The sequence below is a fragment of the Sciurus vulgaris genome, assembly GCF_902686455.1.
Source record: "Sciurus vulgaris genome assembly, chromosome: 17".
Lineage (NCBI taxonomy): Eukaryota > Metazoa > Chordata > Mammalia > Rodentia > Sciuridae > Sciurus > Sciurus vulgaris.
In genome coordinates, this window is record NC_136478.1 from 55,869,110 (window position 1) to 55,889,196 (window position 20,087).

At 40.5% G+C, this 20,087-nt stretch overlaps 1 protein-coding gene across 4 annotated transcripts in view; it reads left to right on the forward strand.

Moving 5' to 3' along the window:
- The first annotated feature begins 288 nt into the window (after window positions 1-288).
- LOC306647871 (insulin growth factor-like family member 3) overlaps window positions 289-20,087 on the forward strand; it is a 465,794-nt gene continuing 445,995 nt past the window's right edge. For all 4 annotated transcript variants that reach the window (XM_079117440.1, XM_079117441.1, XM_079117444.1 and 1 more), the window contains exon 1: window positions 289-445. The gene's annotated coding sequence lies outside the window, so the exon portion shown is untranslated. The remainder of the gene's footprint in view (window positions 446-20,087) is intronic.

Below are 20,087 nucleotides of genomic sequence, written 5' to 3' on the forward strand. Positions count from 1 at the left end.
AGAAAAAAAAATTGTATAGTAGACACTCTCCTGGATATTTTAGTTGTTAAAACTGCACGAATTCACCAGGCTTATTTGTAAAAGCAGGTTCCATGCTCAGCTCAGTATAGATTGTACCTTGGTCTCCAGGGCAGTCCTGCAGGTGGTGGCTGACTGACCTGTGCATGCAGGGTAGGCTAGAGCCCCTGCCCCACCTGTCAATCACTAGCCATGCTTTCTGCAGGGCTAAGAAAAGCAGAAATGCCTCTGCCCCTCAAGAATGCCTGGTGTGGTCAGGGAAGTCAGGGGCAGTCACTGAAGTCAGAGGCCGCCCTCTCTCACTGCACATATTCAAACTTCTGGGAGTCTGGACCCTCAGGAGAATGTGGTGTGTGAGCCCCACCCAGCCCAGGGCCAAGGGTGTTGGCCTCCCAGGAGTCAGACAGCAGGATTTCAGCTGAGGAAGGTGATGATGACTTGAAAACCTTACAGTAAGTACCAGGACTGTGGACCTGCCACGCCTTCCCCCAGGCCTGAGTGCCAGGCTGCTTCTAGCTTTTTCTTTCCTTTTGATACTGGGGATTGAATCCAGGGGCATCCCCAGCCCCCACCTTTTTTCTTTATCTTGGTACAGGGTCATTTGCTGAGGATGGTCTTGCACTTTGGATCTTTCTGCCTCAGCCTTCCAAGTGTCTGGGACTAGAGGTGTGGGCCACTTTGACCTTGTGGTTAGAGCAATATTTTTAAGGCTGTCTGTTTGTCTGGGAAACAATTTTCTGGTAGTTATTGTGTGAGGGTGCTGAACAGACAGAAACCTTAGAGAACATGATAAGTCAAGAGCCAGCTGGTGGGATCAGGCAATATTTTCTTGTTATTTTTATCCTTTACAAATTTTATTCATTCATAATAATTATGATTGATACATTCAATCTGTTATAAATTTTAATACAAACATATTACAACTAGGTGCAGCAGTGCATGCCTGTAATTCTAGCAATTAGGAGGCTGAGGCAGGAAGATCACGAGTTTGAGGCCAGCCTAAGCAACTTAGTGAGACCCTACTCAAAATAAAATTGTGCACAATGAATCAAAATGCTGTCTGTACAACTTAAAAAATTAAATAATAATTAAAAAAAGAAAATGAAAGGAAAAACAAAAAAGTTTTGGGACGTAACTCAGTGGTAGAGCCACCCTGAGTTCAATCCCCAGTAGCACCAAAAAGAATAAAAATATTTTATTATAACACTAGAATATCACTCCCCAAATCTAAGTGACCTATCATCATTTTTTTCTAAAAATGAAGATTTTTTCCCTATGAATATGTACATGTGTGTCTTCTTACTTAAAAAAAAAGTGCTGTCTTTTCTATATTGCTTTATTTTGTAACTTGCTTTTCCCACTCAGAAAATACATCATTTTCCCATGTGTATTTTGAGTTTTTCATTCTGGTGACCAAAATACCTGACATGAACAACTTAAGGCAGGAAAAGTTAATTTTGGCTCTGGTTTCAGAGACTTCATCCTGGGTCAGCTGCTCCAGGGCAGAAACCTCATGGCACAAGGGTATGGTGGAAACAGGGAATGGGAGAGAGAGAGAGAGAGAGAGAGAGAGAGAGAGAAGGGGAGGGGAAGTGAATGTTCCCCATTTTGTCAGTCCTCACAAATTGAGGCACCATAATTATCAAATATCACTCCACTTGGAACACCAGATGGGGCTTTTCTCCAAACACTTCTTCTTCCTTGAATTTCTGCTTTTCCTTCTGGTGGAGGTACCCCTCCTCTTGAAACTACTAGGGCTTCTAAGCTGCATGACAGAACTTGTGCTTTGGATCAGGTCAGATACTGTGTGTGGGGCTTGCATCCAAAGCTCTTGCTCAAAGGCCAGCTCCCTTCCTGTCTCACATTTATCTGCTCATTTGCAAGACAGGCCTGGTGGGGCCCAGTACACAGGGCAGTCACCCCTGTGGGTCTCCCCAGCAAGTCAGTGAGGTTCCTTCTGTCCCAGGAGTGAGCATGTTATTGAGGGACTTCCCTGTGAGTCTGCTGCATATCCTGGACTGTTCCCTGTGCCACCTCCATCCTGCTGGGTTAAAGGGAACAAGGACCTCTCTGGCCTGTTTGTGATCAGGTGTTCATACAGTACCTATATAAAAAGGGGCCAGGGTGCAATGATCAGGAGAAAGAGATGAAAAAGGAAAAGGATGACTTCATATAAGGGAGGAGTGGCAGAAGGAAAGAAGACTCAATTCTAGCAAGAAAATTTTCTGACAAGGGTTTCTGAACAAAGGATATCCAAATTAAACAGTTCAGGTAAACCAATAACTGTCATCCAAACAAAACAAATTGCCAAAAAGACCCTGACTGCTGACCATCAGATCCTTTTGCCTTTATGAAGTCAATCATCATAAACACAGACTAACAGCTGGACTAACAGAGGAGCACACAGGGTGGTGCACATCTGTAACCCCAGAGACTCCAGATGTCCAGGCAGGAGAATCTCAAGTTCAAGAACAGCCTTGGCAACTTAATGAGGTTCTGTCTCAAACCAAAATATCAAAAGGGCTGCAATGTAGCTTAGTTGTCAGTTAACACTAGGTTCATTTCCCCATACCAAAACAAATAACAAAAAACATAAAATTACACAAACCATAAAATACAAATTACAAAACCATAAATTAACAAAAACCATAAAATTACAAAAATCAGTCTGCACTTTCAGATACATAGGAATACATGCTGTATGTCAATAATAAATCATAAAAAAGATCAAAATCAAGGTAGAAAGGATAGTAGAGTGAAACAGACAGTATTATCTCATGTACCTGTATGACTGCTGAGTGATGTGATCCTACAATATGTATAATCAGAAAACTGAGAAATTACACTCCATTTATGTATGATCTATCAAAATGTATAGTTCTACTGCATGTACAACTAATTCGAGCAAATAAAAAATAAAGTAACTTTTTAAAATAAAGCATCTTTTTCTCAGTGATAGTTTTATACCTATAAGTAGACCAGAAAGCCAAAATTCTCCCTAGTGGATACAGAAATAGAATTAGAACTTCCCATTTTTGGTAAATCACAGCATAGATTTCTCTGCACCATCCGGGTTTGTCTGTGTAGCTTCCCTGTTACCTGGCACCACAAGTTTACAGAACACAAACAACAGTATAAAAACTGGAGAAATAAAGATATAATAAATGAAGACAGTGCCTGCAATTATAGACTAGACACTTTTTTTTCTTCAAATATGCTAACAGGATTCTGTGGAATGGCATGGAATTTTTTCCCCATTTGGCAATACAAACGCTGTTGTTGATGCTTCACTGTTCACAGTACAGCTTCCTCTCATGAAGTAAGTGCTGCTGAGGTGGAAATGGGACATCCGAAAAGGAAAGATATTCTGCCTCTCAAAAAGAAGCAGGCACTGGGCACAGGGACACATGCCTATCATCCAAATAAATCAAGAGACTGAGGCAGGAGGATGGCAAGTGCACAGGGACACATGCCTATCATCCAAGTAAATCGAGAGACTTGAGGCAGGAGGATGGCAAGTTCAAGGCCAGTCTCAAAAACTAAGTGAGGCCCTAAGCAACCCAGCAAGACCCTGTCTCAAAAACAATTATATAAAATATAAAAAGAAGCAGTGCATTGGAATGCAGAAAAAAAACTATGTATTTTTGAAAATTAAAACAAGCGTTCTGTCAGAAATCCAGTCCACCTCCATGAGCCTGCCCTTACCTGCAAAAGCAGCAAAAGAGAGAGAGAGAGAGAAAGAGAGCAGAACTGTGAAACCCCACCCTCAACACACCAGAGGTAGAGCCCCCTGCTCCCGTCTCTCCTTGAGGTGTTAGCACCCTGCACCCAGGGGTTGCTGTCTTCCTCTTAAGAGGGACCCTGTCCCCCCCCCTGGAATTTTGTTTGCTTTTCTAAAATATCAGTGACTCTGACTGGGACCTACTGGAATTCTCTTCCTTCATGGATGCTGAGAACCCACTTGTCCTGAGTTGAGGTCCCCCTCTCCAGAGACTCCTCCAGTGACATTTCTTCTGGCACCCAAGATGGGGCTCACAATATATCCAAATTCTTTTGCTGCTACCTTCATTATGACTTATTCTTGAAGCTCCTGTACTTCTAATCTCTTCCTCTGCTTCCTTCACTTACAAAGACCGAAGAGCTCAATCTCCTTTCTTTGCTATGCCCCCCATTTATTTGTTATTCATTTATTTATTTATTTATTTATTTATTTATTTATTTATTTATTATAACTCTCCTTTTGGGGTGACTGGGGAACCCCAGACTGTATTGATCAAGTGGCAACAAGGTGACAGTTGGCAGTGTCCTTGGGATCTGGTAGGGATCTCTGAAACCATAAAGTAGCTCACTGATCTTGTCTCTAAAAACAAAGTGAGGGGACTGGATTGTAGCTCAGTGGTAGAGAACTTGCCTAGCATGTGTGTGGTCCTGGGTTCAATCCCCAGCACCATTACAAAGCAGAAGCCTCCCAGTGGCTCGGGAGGCTGATGCAGGAGGACGGAAGTTCAAAGCCAGCCTCAGTGACTTAGGCCCTAAGCAACTTAGTAAGACCCTGTCTCAAAATATAAAGCAAATGGGGCTGAGGATTTGACTCAGTGGCAAAGCACCTCTGAGTTTGATCCCCTGTACCAAAACCAAACAGAACAAAACAAACAAAAACAGAAGCCTCTACCTACAAATGTTTTCTTACTATCTGTTCTTGTACCTATTCCTATAAGAGCTGCATCTCAATCATGCTGGAGTATGAATTAATGTGAGTCTACCCCAGGGCACAAAGGATAAAAGAATTATCTCTTAAATTTGGCTATAAGACTTAAAACAAGTGGTCTAAATTTTCTCCTTGGACATGCGCTGTAAATAGATCTTTTTCCATTAAAATTTGCCTAACTCTGCTCTGTCCCAGGATGCCTGACTATTGTAAGATCCTTGTTTCATTTTTCTGGTGATGCTGGGGATGGGGCCTCACACATGCTCAGCAAATGCTCTCCCAACTGAACTGCACCCCAGGCTTCTACAAGATCTTATGCCCTTGTCATTTTAAAAAATCATAATTTCTCAAGTACACCTAAATTACTTGAGATCACAGGGATATTATTTTCATAATGAACTAATTTCTCTTGAAGACCCAAAAGTGAAGGATCCTGGGTCTCCTGGGAATGCTAGGAAGCAGGATCTTCCTTAAAATCTTTTTAAGGAATGAACTGCATGGCTCATTCAGCTGCATCCCTGTGCCAGAGCCTCTGGTCACTTGTCAGATGGGCAGCAGGGGACAGGCTAAAAAGTCTTATACTAGTGGGGCTCCAAGTGTGCCTCAGGGGAATATAGGACAGATCAAGAGTCTCTTCCCTATAGAGGCCCATTTTTCCCCCAAGAAACCTTTGAAGCATGCAAATTAAAATATGGCTAATTCACTGTCTATCCTTGAGAACTAACCACTTAGGTACACATTTAAAAATCTGGATTATGTTAAGACAGAGAATTTCATGAAAAATATTTTTTTCCTGTACCGTGGCTTGGTCCAAATATATATTAGACAATGAAGATGTGTTCCATAATATGAAATAAAATAGAGGATATACCCTCTACTTTTTCTGCCTGTCTGCCTTTAAAAAAATATACTGGTTATTATAGGGTTTTCATCTTAAGCAATCATTTAAGTGGTACTTCTCAACCTCACTGGGAACTAAAGCAAAAAAAGGGATTTTCCCAGTGGGTCATAAAGAGGGATAGGTTGACTGGGATCTGCCTATGGATGGACAAATGTCCACCTGAAATATTGATTCAGATCCACCATGATTGGTAGACCCTGACCAACCATCCCAAAATGTCAGGGTCTCCCCCATATCTGTGTCATCTCTTCAATAATCTATTGCCATGTCACATGACAGACAACTGTGACAAAATGTGTTCTGGTTTCTGAGGCCATAGTTTGGTTGTCCCCTAGTCTTTCTGGCAATGCACATTGACCTCATCTCCCTTCTTTCTGGTCATCCTGGTCTTTCTAAGCAATCCAGGATTTCTCTAAAAACAGTGTGGAGTTGTTTCTTCTCAATTCCTTGTGATTTTTTAGGGGTTTCTGTGGAATTAATTTTGATATCTTTCTTGAGCTGTTTTTCTTTGTTGTTGTTTTTGACAGAAAAAGATGGCTTTATTTTTGCCAAGTCAGTTAGTCTAGAATACACACCACAAGGCAAAAAGAGCTGGAGTGTATGGGAGATGTCTGTTAGGAGAGCGAAAAGCACTGATTCTGTCTGGGAGCTCCTTAGAGGAGCTTTGATTGTGATGTAGCCCACATGCCTGCAAGTGTGTGCTGTCTTAAGGCAATTGCTTGTATGTTTATTAACTTGATAATCAACTCAATTGGATCTCACTCGGATGACTGCAGCAACAAACTTATCTACAAGGAGAGGGGATTCTAGTTCAGAGCACAGCTTCTTCCTGGGTTGGAAGAAACTGTGAGGGGACCTTCCAGAAGGTGCACATTTGGGCCCCAGTGACCCTCATCCTCAAGTCACTCTGCTCACTCCTTGGTGTCTGGAGATTTTCTGAGACACATGAGGAGGATTGTCTAGCCCAGTGGTGAGACTGGGGAGGATTCCTAGGAATATCACACTTCATTGACCCCAAACACTTCCTGAGCCACAGTCCTGGCTTCATCATCAGATGGGCTTCTGGAAGAAATGGAAAAAAGTTTGCTCTATATTGTCTATATTGAGCTCTTTTTTTTTCTTTTCTTTTCTTTTTTTTTTTTTTTTGATTCTCTGTTCTTAAATAATATACTTTCATTTTATCAGCTTTAAAGCATTTTAATTTTTTCTATCTGTGGAAGATGTTTTTCTGTCTCTGAAAAGAAACTGGTTATTAAAGCTTCACTGGCTTTAAGATGCAGTTTCTACAGGCCTCAACTTGGAAAACACAAATTTAAGATGTAGACATGTTTTTTTTTTATTATTATTATTTTTATAAATGAAGAGAAATAAGGACTCCTTCATAAATTTGTGAAACATTCTTGCTTGGGAACCATGATAATCTTTTCAGTTTTGTTTCAATTTTAGTCTATATATTGCCAAAGGGAGCAGAACAGACATATTTTTATATCAGGTCAAAAGTCTGACTTTTAAATATAGCAAATGAGCCAAACATGGTTGTGCACACTTCTAATCCCAGCAACTTGGGAGCCTGAGGCAGGAAGATCACAAGTTTGAGGCCAGCCTCAGAAATTTAGCAAGGCCCTAGGCAACTGAACTAGACAATGTTTCAAAAGTTAAAAATAAAAAATAGTCTGGGGCTATGACTTGGTGGTTAACCACCCCTTGGTTAAACCCCCAGTACTGAAAAAAAAAATAGCAAATGATAAATGTAAGCTTTGAAGTCTTCTTGTATGTGCCTGTATGTTTAAATATTTATATATTTTCTGTTGGCGTGGTCTAAATTGACTTATAGATAAGAATTTTTTAACTTAAAACCTGCTAAATTGGTCCAAATTCCTTTTGAAACACCTGATTTTAGTAAATCTATGACCAGTAATTTGAACTTATTGGCAAGGGAGATGTCCTTAAATTTTGGTAACCAATTTTTTAGCCTGCTAACCAGTTGGGATATTTGCCTCCAGATATTTAAGATATAACGTTCAAGGATCTCTATGTCCATGAGTAATCTGAAGATAGCTATTAAACTGAGTTTTAAAGATGTTCTCTTCATCACAGGGGCAGAACAGAACACCAACCCTGGAAGTCAACTGTCCTGGGCAAGGTCTGTGAAAGTTCCAGGATGACTGAGCTCCAGAAGGAAGCCAGCCACAGGGAGGAGTGAGCAAAGCCACTCCAGCCCCTGCTTGGGGTGTGGCTCTGCAGGTTGCATAGTCTCCCCACTTCTGCCCTCTCCTGGGTGCAGGAGGAGGCTACCTGTATAACAGCTTGCTTGCCCTGTTGCCAACCAGGGAGGATCTGCTGCTCCCAGCTCTGGAAACTTGAGCAGTCATGATGGGTCTTTGTTTATTTCTTACATTATGAGTGGGGTGATTTCTTAATTTTGAATTAGATTACTCATATCCATATCATTTTGTCACATGCCAAAATCTTTTCTTTGTGATTAACCTGTGGTCCACGATGCCAAAACCTCAATTCTTATCCCCAAAGCCAACACAGTAGGTTTTGGACAAGGTTTTGCAAAAGAGGAATAGAAGTTATCTTGCTTTGATAGCAAAGGAGAAAAACAAGGGACTCTTGTCCCCCTGTCAGAGAGAACAGAGGGCTTTCAAAAAGGTGATTCCAAAGTTACACTCCACGCCCTGTCAGGAGTCATAATTCATTTGTAGATTTCAAAGCTGGACATTTCTTAGATCCAGAGATGCCAACTACAAAGACTGAACTCCTTCCTTCCTGTCCTTTATGAACCAAAGGACAGATAACTTGGCTCAAGATGGGAAGAATGGTAATCTTTTGTTCCCCTGTGATTAGGGACAGAAAGAGGGAGAAGAGACAGGAGCTAAATGTCAGTTTTAAAATAAGCCTCAGTGGCAGAGCAGCAAGGGTTATGTTCAAAGCAGGAAGTGGATCCCCCAGCCCCCACCCCCTGCCTTACACCTGCAGTGCTCACTATTGAACACAGGGGCGCTCTACAAATGAGCTACATCCCCAGGCCTTTTTAAAATTATTATTTGTAAACAGGGTCTCTGTACCTTTCACCAGCTGGCCTCCAACTTGCTATCCTCCTAGCCTCAGCCTCTGGGATTACAGGTGTGTGCCACTGCACCTAGCCACCTGTAGTTTTTAATAAAATGTGCCAAGAGTTAAGATGATTTACAAATAGTCTGAATGGAAAACCTTAAACTTTAATTGTTTTTCCTCAGGTGTTTGCATTTATTTGCCTGTGACTAATCAGAGAGATTTATTTTAGGATTCAGGTACACTGAATCTTTTCAAAGCATTCATGTTACTTCTTTTAAATTATTTTTGTCAATTACAGTTACATATATTTATGAGGGTACTATGTGATGTTTTGATTCATATAAACAATTGTGATGATTAAGTCAAGCTAATTAAATTATGACTCACATCAATGACTTTTTAGTTTTTTCTTCTGGTGTTGAAGATTGAACCTAGGGCCTTATGCATGCCAGGTAAACATTCTGCCAGTGAACCACAACCTCAATCCTCACCTCATTTTCTTTTAAATTTTATTTTTAATAAGGCTTTTCCACTTTAATTTGTTTATATAATATTAAATTAGGCAAACATGGTGGTGCACACCTGTAATCCAGAAACCTGAGGCAGGAGGATTGTAAATTCCAGACCAGCATCATCAACTTAGTGAGAACCTGTCTCAAAAGAAAATGGGCTGGGGCTGTAGCTTAGTGGTAAAGTGCCCCTGGGTTTAATCCCCAGTAACAGAAACAAATGAGTAAATAAATAAGAACCATCATGATACCTGGTATAATTTTTACATACTGGCTTGGCATAGAATTACTCAATCTGGCCAAATGTATGATTCCATTGGTTGGAGTTTTAAAAGTAGGCAAGAATTCTATAGGACACCTTTAGCATCTTGAGCTTTTAATTTTACTATTTTTTTTTATTTTTGCACAAGGCACTTAATTCTTTTTTAATCTTGAGCTTTAATTGGGTGAGGCCCATTCAGTATGTTTTCCAGTATTCCTAGAAAATAAAGATGAATTAAGGTGATAAGTCACTAGATGTTCTAGAAGCAGCATTTTAAACTTCCATAACGTGGCTATTGCACAGCACAGTGAGCAGAGTACATACATGTTGTATAAATATAATATATGTGCAGAATATATATGTAGTATACATTTACTATATTAAATATATACAATGTAATATATTATATTTTATAATTTAATATAGAAAATACATATTATATAACACATTTATAATTAATAGAGTAAATTTAATATAGTATAATGTAGTCTATTATATTTATTATATACTAGAGATATAACAAATAATATTCATGTATATTTATTATAAAATTCCCCTGGGTACAATCCCTGGTACCAATAATAAATTAATAAACTAAGCCAAGCATGATGGTACACACCTAAAATCCTAGCCACCCAGGAGGCTGAGTCAGGAGGATAACAAGTTTGAGACTAGCCTGGGCAGCTTAGTGAGATCTTGTCTCAAAATAAACAATAAAAAGGACAAGATGTAGTTCAGTGCCAGAGTGACCCTGGGCCCAATCCCCAATATTGAAGAAAAGAAGAAAAAGAAAATAAAATAAAGCCTGCAAAAACCTTGTGCTTATTTTTGTGATTTTAATATATTTTCTCCAATTTTTAATTATCGACTTATTTCTTAGTATTTTGAAATGCATCTCTGTGGGGTCACACAAACTTTTTCCTTCTCTTTTTGTGTGGGGCAGCAGGGATTGAACTCAGGGACCCTCGACCACTGAGCCACATCCCCAGCCCAATTTTGAATTTTATTTAGAGAGAGGGTCTCCCTGAGTTGCTTAGCACCTCACATTTGCTGAATCTGGCTTTGAACTTCAGATCTTCCTGTCTCATCTCCCCAGCCACTGAGATGACAAGTGTGCACCACCAGGCCTGGCTCATGTAAACTTTTTGATGCTTAGAAAAGTCCTAAGAATTTTCTTCCTATTCTGCTCACCACAGCAGTCATATCCAGAGCTTCTTCCCAATGAGGCCTCTCAAGAGCTCTGTGAGATGGGTATCATCCCTGCTTTAATAGACCAGAAGTCTGGGTCTCGAGGAGTTGAAGGTGGCCAGGGAGTCTGAGCACCCTAAAGTGAGCAGTGCAGGGCCTGCATCCCTGTCTCTGCCCATCTTGGCACACCAGGTTGCATCTGGTGATATAATTGGAGTTCGGTGCTGGTGTATGGTAAACATCACATTTTCAAAGTGATCTTGTTTAGAAAAGTTTTCTTCAATTGAAAAGAAGGAAAAATTCAACAATTGTGAGGCATGGAGAGGTAAAAGAGTGGGAAGATTCCAGAAATGGTCAGAAATTAAAAAAAAAAAAAAAAAAAATGGGAAAGATGGTCCAGGCCCAAAGGAAAGGGGCACCCAATTAGGATCAAGCTGAAAAAAGAGCTGCAGGCTCTTCTGCCAAGAAACAGTACAAAATGACTGCTGGGAAACTGAGCAATGCAGCCATGGAGTCTTGCATCTGCCTCTGAAATCAAAAGGACTTGGACTGACTAGTAGTGTTTTGGGGTGCAACTTAAGAACAGACCGATTACCACTGAGAAGTCCAAATTTGAGAGTCTTTATTAAGTCAACCGGCTGACTGTCTCACACAATGCCCCAACAAAATGGCTATTGGGAGAATAGCCCCAGCCACAGGGTTGCAAGGGTTCTTCTACCAAAAATCACATCAATCGTAAGTGCCTGTTGCTATGATTCAAAGTTACAAACTAGCATCATGAGATCATCAACAGAGGGGGAAGTGGGTCAAAATGACCCTTACCTAGGTACAAACTAAAGAATGGTTACTAACATCCATGTAATCACTGTTCACATGGTACATTGTTTAGGAGGAATAGGGATCAAAAGAGAGGAATTTTTCTTTACATAGGAATTATCATTCTGTATTGTTAAACATGTCACAACAAGTAACTGATGATGGTACAGAGGCGGGGTGTTCCCATGGGAGAAACTTATTTCCTACATAACATGGAGTCTCAGAGCAAAATGAAGTCTGTTTAGTCATTTCCTTTAGAGTCTGGCCTATAACATTCTCATGGAGCCAGATCTGTCAGCCCATCACAGTCTCCACTGGTTTTATGTACATAATCAAATCATTGATTCATTAGTAGTGTATAGGTGATTGTAGTGAGTGTGTAACACCATTAGCATAACAGACTGGATTCTCTCTCTAACATACTTAGTTGAACAGTATATCAGTTTATGGTCTGATTAAAAGTCCCAACAAACTAGGATGAGAGGTCCTGCCATTGTGGTTATAGAGTAGTTAACCAGGGGGACCAAGAGAACAGATTTTGGTACCAATTTTTCTCAGGTTTTTAGCTTTTTTTTCACTTTTTGAGCTTTTTTTAAAATCAAAGATAAACTATCATGATTGATACCTGAGTAGTTAGTATAGAAACAATAGGTCTAACTCACTTAAGTCCAAATATATTTGTCTACTTAAAGTTTTGAAATTCTGGTTTGCAGTAATCAGGGCAATGGTTCCTAAAGCTGTGGAGCCTGCTAGTTCCCACTAGGAGGGGAACTAAAACAGGGGCCACTTATTTAGATATTCGTCCCTCATGTTTTCTTCTTCCCTCTTTATTATAATGGTACACCTGGAGAATGAGGTGAACAGTAACACAGAATTTATATCCTTTGGTAATCTCAAATAGTTGAAGGGCTAAGCATGGATTTATTCCTGACATAGATTAAGCAAGAGAAAAAAAACATGTTCAACATTTTTTCAGTCTTATCTGTAGATGGTGGTTGGGGTCTCTGAGGGCTGTCCATTTTTTCTGTTGTCTTGACTCAGATGTGATGAGTCCATGTTTTGAGTAAGGTCCCTTCCATTTCAGCCAGGTGTTAGTCCTCTCTGGAACAATTTGATGTAGACATAGTCTTCTGACTGAAATGGGTGGTGGAAATCAGAGGTCACTTGGGGCTGGTTCTCTCATAAGTTGAACCTGTTGGAGAGACTTAACAACAGGTTAGAACAGGAGCAGGTTCTTGGTAAGGGTGGAGGAAGGGCTCTGAAAGCATTAATACTTTAATACCTCAGAGGTTATTTGCCTCCACCTTCTCTGGACCCAAACTGGCCCTTATTTTTATGATTTAACCAAATTTACCTGTCTATATTGACTGTCTTTTTAAAATGTTTTTATTACCCCTCTAATTTTAGGAACTTTTTACTGCTGTAAGGAAAAAGGGCAATGACCGCTCTTGCTGCTAGAGCTGAGAAGGGGTGATGTGGGGTGGGGCAAGCAGTAAAAAGTTCCCTTTTAGAAATTGGGTGTTTCTAGGGGTAAAAGTTTTGTTTTATGAAAGAAACAAAAAACCATGAGTACAAAATAAATCGCATCTGGAACATGTCAATGAATATCTTGAAGCTGATAGAAATTAATAATCTCTTACCAGGAGGTGGAAGACCTGAGACATTGTTCACATAAAAGGCCAAACAAAGTCTAACAAGACTGGAGAGGTTAAGGCCTTAATTGTAAATATTTAACACATCAGAGTTATCAGGGATGTAAACACAATATTTTGTTAAGTTACTTACTGTCATCTAATTTTTTAAAATAGGTTTTTATTGGCATGATCTCTTTGTTTAGTAGAGATCCCTTTATTTTTGTTACTTAGGGCTAGAGGATCATACTAGCAAACATTGATTGTCTACCTGTATCAGAGGTACTGATAAACCTTTAGTTAGAATGACTAAAGCGAGAACTCAAATTATAAAATTTAAAAATGATAGTGGAAACTGTACCAATAGCCTTACAGAAATAAATATAGTGTTAAAAGAATATGACCCAGGTGGGTGCAGGAAAGCACACCTGTATTCCTAGCAACTCAGGAGATGATGGAGGAGGATCAAGAGTTCAAAGCCAGCCTCACATCTTAGCAAGGTCCTGTCTTAGAGGTTTTCAAGATGGCGGCCTAGAGGGTGGCTGCATTTCATGTTGCTCCAGGACTCAGGATTCAAAAGAGGAGATATTGAGACGCTTGGGACCAACTCAAAGCAGCTGGGTGACTCTCACCCCCTGGGGGGGCATCCCGGATGGGACGGGGGTCCCAGAATGCAGGAAACTTTGTGAAGTAGAACTGCCGGCAAGACGCCCTCCCCCCGCTGGAGCAGTGAACTCGGATAGCTGGGAGCGCCGTAAAGGAGGCCGCTCGGCACAGCGCTGGGACTCGGAGCAGCCACTGGGGCTCCGGCGGCTGCCCAGGGGAAGAGTGGCGAGGAGAACTGTGTGGACTCAGGACACCGGGGCCTGCCCTGAGGAGGAGGAGAGGAGCGTGGCCACTTGGATTCGGAGAGACTGCACCAGAGCTACAGGCGGTTGCCAGAGAAGGGGCTGCGTGCTGAGCTGTTTGGACTCTGACCACTTCTGAACCCCGGGGCCTGCCCGGAGGAGTAGGAGAAGGAGGAGAAGGAGCGCGGCGGGTCCTTTGGACTCGCAGTGACTGCATTAGCACTCCAGGCGGCTGCTCAGAGGAGAAGGCGAGTGGTGAGTTGTTTGGTCTTAAAGTGACAGCTCCTGAACACAGGGGAGCTGCCTGGAGGAGAAGCGTGGTGGGACGCTTGGTCTTGAGTGGCCGCACCTGAGCTCCGGGCAGTGCCCAGAGGACCCGTGCAGCAGGTCACGTGGATTCAGAGCCACTCAGAGGGACTGCTCCTGAACACCCGGGGGGTTATCTGGAGAAGGAGGAGGAACGGGGAGGGTCACTTCGACTCGGAGTGATTGATTGCCCCGGGCTACGGGTGGTTGGTGGAAGGAGGAGGCACGAAGTGAGTTTCTTGGACTCCTAGTGACCGCACCGGCATACTGGGCGGCTGTCCGGAGGAAGAGGCCTGTGGCGGGTCTCTGGGACTCAGAGCGAATGTTCGGGGCCACAGGTGGCTGCTCAGAGGAGGGGCCACGCAGCCAGGCGATTAGGTGCAGAACAGGGTCCCAGGATCTAGGAGGCTTCTGTTGGAAGAGCCGCACAGAGACAGGCTTAGGGCGGAGCGAAGGTTCCAGGCCTATGGGCAAATTCCCTGAGGAGGGGCAGCCTAAGGAGATTCATCTGCGAAGGGTGAGGCTCCCAGGCCCAGGAGGTAGGGCCGGGCCCCTGGAAACTTTACAGAGGAAGGCAGCCCAGCCCAGGCAGTAGCTGTAAATTGAGGGGAACCTCTAGGAGGAAACTGACCAACGAGACCTCCCCACTGGGTGAGTCTTCCCTGCCTGGTGAGGTTTCCCCACAAGGACAGTAAAACCAGAGACACAGGCCCAAACAGGCCTTGCCTCAGCCCACAGCCTAGGTCCCCTTTGGATGACCATTGGTCAACAAGTAGAGGCACCTCTGCCCACTAGCAGGGAATATACCCCACCTGAAGGCCACCACTCCTAGAGACGCAGCTTCCTTGTGGAGCACCGCATTATCAACTTTCTCCAAGACTTCAGCCTACTGAAGGCTAAGAGGGGATATATATAGAAATCTTCAGGGACATTGTAAATCAACAGAGGAAATCTGCAATATCTCAGCGGTCCACTGATATCTGAACAATATGAGAAAACAAGGAAAGAAAATGCTGCAAACAAATCTAGATGTTACATCAATAAAACTCAAAGACAGCATGGCAGAAGAAATGACAGAAAAGGAGTTCAGAATGTACATAATTAAAATGATTAGAGAAGCAAACGATGAGATGAAAGAGCAAATGCAAGCATTGAATGATCGCACCAATCGACAGTTAAAAGAGCAAATACAGGAAGCAAAAGATCATTTCAATAAAGAGCTAGAGATATTGAAACAAAACCAAACAGAAATCCTTGACATGAAGGAAACAATAAACCAAATTAAGAACTCCATAGAAAGCATATCCAATAGGATAGAACACCTGGAAGACAGAACCTCAGACATTGAAGACAAAATATTTAACCTTGAAAACAAAGTTGAACAAACAGAGAAGATGGTAAGAAATCATGAACAGAATCTACAAGAACTATGGGATATCATGAAAAGGCCAAATTTAAGAATTATTGGGATTGAGGAAGGTCTAGAGAAACAAGCCAAAGGAATGAACAACCTATTCAATGAAATAATATCAGAAAATTTCCCAAATCTGAAGAATGAAATGGAAAATCAAGTTCAAGAGGCTTACAGGACTCCAAATACACAAAATTACAACAGACCCACACCAAGGCACATTATAATGAAAATACCTAACATACAAAATAAAGACAGAATTTTAAAGGCTGTGAGAGAAAAGAACCAAATTACATTCAGGGGGAAACCAATACGCATATCAGCAGATTTTTCAATCCAGACCCTAAAAGCTAGAAGGTCCTGGAACAACATTTTTCAAGCCCTGAAAGAAAATGGATGCCAACCAAGAATCTTATACCCAGCAAAACTTACCTTCAAATTTGACGATGAAATAAAATCCTTCCATGATAAACAAAAGCTAAAAGAATTTACAAAAAGAAAGCCAGCATTACAGAACATTCTCAACAAAATATTCCATGAGGAAGAGATGAAAAACAAAGAAGCAAATCAGCAAAGGGAGGAATTATCCTAAAGGAATTGTCAAATAAAGGAGGAAACAAGTTGTGTCAAACAAATAAATAAACAAAATTTTAAAAATGAACCAAATGACCGGGAAACCAAATCATTTCTCTATAATAACCCTGAATGTTAATGGCCTGAATTCATCAATCAAAAGACATAGACTGGCAGACTGGATTAAAAAGAAAGATCCAACAATATGTTGCCTGCAAGAGATTCACCTCATAGAAAAAGATACCCATAGATTAAAGGTGAAAGGATGGGGAAAAACATACCATGCACATGGACTCAGCAAAAAAGCTGGAGTATCCATCCTCATTTCAGATAATGTGGACTTCAAGCCAAAGTTAGTCAGAAGGGATAAAGAAGGTCATTTCATACTGCTTAAGGGAAGCATAAATCAGCAAGATATAACAATCATAAACATCTATGCCCCAAACAGTGGCTCATCCATGTATGTCAAACAAATCCTTCTCAATTTCAGAAACCAAATAGACCACAACACAATAATACTAGGTGATTTTAACACGCCGCTCTCACCACTGGACAGATCTTCCAGACAAAAATTGAACAAAGAAACCATAGATCTCAACAACACAATCAATAATTTAGACGTAACGGACATTTATAGAATATACCATCCAACCAAGAGTGAATACACTTTCTTCTCAGCAGCACATGGATCCTTCTCTAAAATAGACCATATATTATGCCACAAAGCTAATGTTAGCAAATACAAGAAGATAGAGACACTAGCATGTATTCTATCAGATCATACTGGATTGAAGTTAGAAATAAATGAAAGAGTAAAACACAGAAACTATTCCAACATCTGGACATTAAACAATATGCTATTATATGATGAATGGATAACAGAAGATATTAGGAAGGAAATTAAAAAATTCTTAGAGGTAAATGAGAACAAAGAAACATCATATCAAAATCTCTGGGACACTATGAAAGCAGTACTTAGAGGAAAATTTATTTCATGGAGCGCATTTAATAAAAGAAGTAAAACTCAACAAATAAACAACCTAACACTACAGCTCAAAGCCCTAGAAAAAGAAGAACAGAACAGCACCAAAAGTAGTAGAAGACAGGAAATAGTTAAACTCAGAGCTGAAATCAATGAAATTGAAACAAAAGAAACAATACAAAAAATTGACAAAATAAATAGTTGGTTCTTCGAAAAAATAAACAAAATTGATAAACCTTTAGCCACACTAACAAAGAGAAGACGAGAGAAAACCCAAATCACTAAAATTCGGAATGAACAAGGAAATATCACAACAGACAGGATGGAAATACAAAACATAATTAGAAGCTATTTTGAAAATCTATACTCCAACAAAATAGAAAATTTCAAAGACATCAACAGGTTTCTAGAGACATATGAATTGCCTAAACTGAATGAGGAGGACATAAACAATTTAAATAGACCAATTTCAAGTACTGAAATAGAAGAAGTCATCAAAAGCCTACCAACAAAGAAAAGTCCGGGACCAGATGGGTTCTCAGCCGAGTTCTACAAAACCTTTAAGGAAGAGCTCATTCCAATACTTCTCAAAGTATTCCATAAAATAGAAGAGGAGGGAACCCTCCCAAACTCATTCTATGAAGCCAATATCACACTGATACCTAAACCAGACAGAGACTCATCAAGGAAAGAAAATTTCAGACCAATATCCTTAATGAACATCGACACAAAAATTCTCAACAAAATTTTAGCAAATCGCATACAAAAACATATTAAAAAGATAGTGCACCATGATCAAGTGGGTTTCATCCCAGGGATGCAAGGTTGGTTCAACATCAGGAAATCAATAAACGTAATTCACCATATTAATAGACTTAAAGTCAAGAATCACATGATTATTTCAATAGATGCAGAAAAAGCATTTGATAAAATACAGCACCCCTTCATGCTCAAAACACTAGAAAAAATAGGGATAATGGGAACATTCCTTAACATTGTAAAGGCCATTTATGCTAAGCCCATGGCTAATATCATTCTAAATGGTGAGAAACTGAAAGCATTCCCCCTAAAAACTGGAACCAGGCAGGGATGCCCTCTTTAACCACTTCTATTCAACATCGTTCTTGAGACTCTGGCCAGAGCAATTAGACAAACCAAAGAAATTAAAGGGATACGAATTGGAAAAGAAGAACTCAAACTATCCCTGTTCGCTGATGACATGATTATATATTTAGAGGAACCAGGAAATTCCACCAGAAAACTCTTAGAACTCATAAGTGATTTCAGTAAAGTAGCAGGTTACAAGATCAATGCCCATAAATCCAACGCATTTTTATACATAAGTGATGAATCTTCAGAAAGAGAAATTAGGAAAACTACCCCATTCACAATAGCCTCGAAAAAAATGAAATACTTGGGAATCAATCTCACAAAGGAGGTGAAAGACCTCTACAATGAGAACTATACGACACTAAAGAAAGAAATTAAAGAACACCTTAGAAGATGGAAAGATCTTCCATGTTCTTGGATAAGAAGAATTAATATTGTCAAAATGGCCATACTACCTAAAGTGCTGTACAAATTCAATGCAATTCCAATTAAAATCCCAATTGTGTACCTTACAGAAATAGAGCAAGCAATCATGAAATTCATCTGGAAGAATAAGAAACCCAGAATAGCTAAAGCAATCCTTAGCAGGAAGAGTGAAACAGGGGGTATTGCAATACCAGATCTTCAACTCTACTACAAAGCAATAGTAACAAAAACGGCATGGTATTGGTACCAAAATAGAAAGGTAGATCAATGGTACAGAATAGAGGACACGGACACAAACCCAAATAAATACAATTTTCTCATACTAGACAAAGGGGCCAAAAATATGCAATGGAGAAAAGATAACCTCTTCAACAAATGGTGCTGGGAGAATTGGAAATCCATATGCAACAGAATGAAACTAAACCCATATCTCTCACCATGCACGAAACTAAACTCAAAATGGATTAAGGACCTCAGAATCAGACCAGAGACCCTGCAGATTATAGAAGAAAAAGTAGGTCCAAATCTTCACCTTGTTGGTCTAGGACCAGACTTCCTTAACAGGACTCCCATAGCACAAGAAATAAAAACTAGAATCAACCACTGGGATAGATTCAAACTAAAAAGGTTTCTGTCAGCAAAGGAAACTATCAGCAATGCGAAGAAAGAGCCTACAGAGTGGGAGAATATCTTTGCCAATCATACTTCAGATAGAGCACTAATCTCCAGAATCTATAAAGAACTCAAAAAACTCTACTCCAAGAATTCAAATAGTCCAGTCAACAAATGGGCTAAGGAAATGAATAGACACTTCACAGAAGAAGATCTACAAGCAATCAACAAACATATGGAAAAGTGTTCAACATCTCTAGAAATAAGAGAAATGCAAATCAAAACCACCCTAAGATTCCATCTCACCCCAATTAGAATAGCGATTATCAAGAATACGAGCAACAACAGGTGTTGGCGAGGATGTGGGGAGAAAGGTACACTCATACACTGCTGGTGGGGCTGCAAATTAGTGCAGCCACTATGGAAAGCAGTGTGGAGATTCCTTAGAAAACTTGGAATGGAACCACCATTTGACCCAGCTATCCCACTCCTTGGCCTATACCCAAAGGACTTAAAATCTGCATACTACAGAAATACAGCCACATCAATGTTCATAGCTGCTCAATTCACAATAGCCAGACTGTGGAACCAACTTGGATGCCCTTCAATTGATGAGTGGATAAAGAAACTGTGGTATATATATATACAATGGAATATTACTCAGCCATAAAGAATGATAAAACTATGACATTTGCAGGCAAATGGATGAAACTGGAGAATATCATG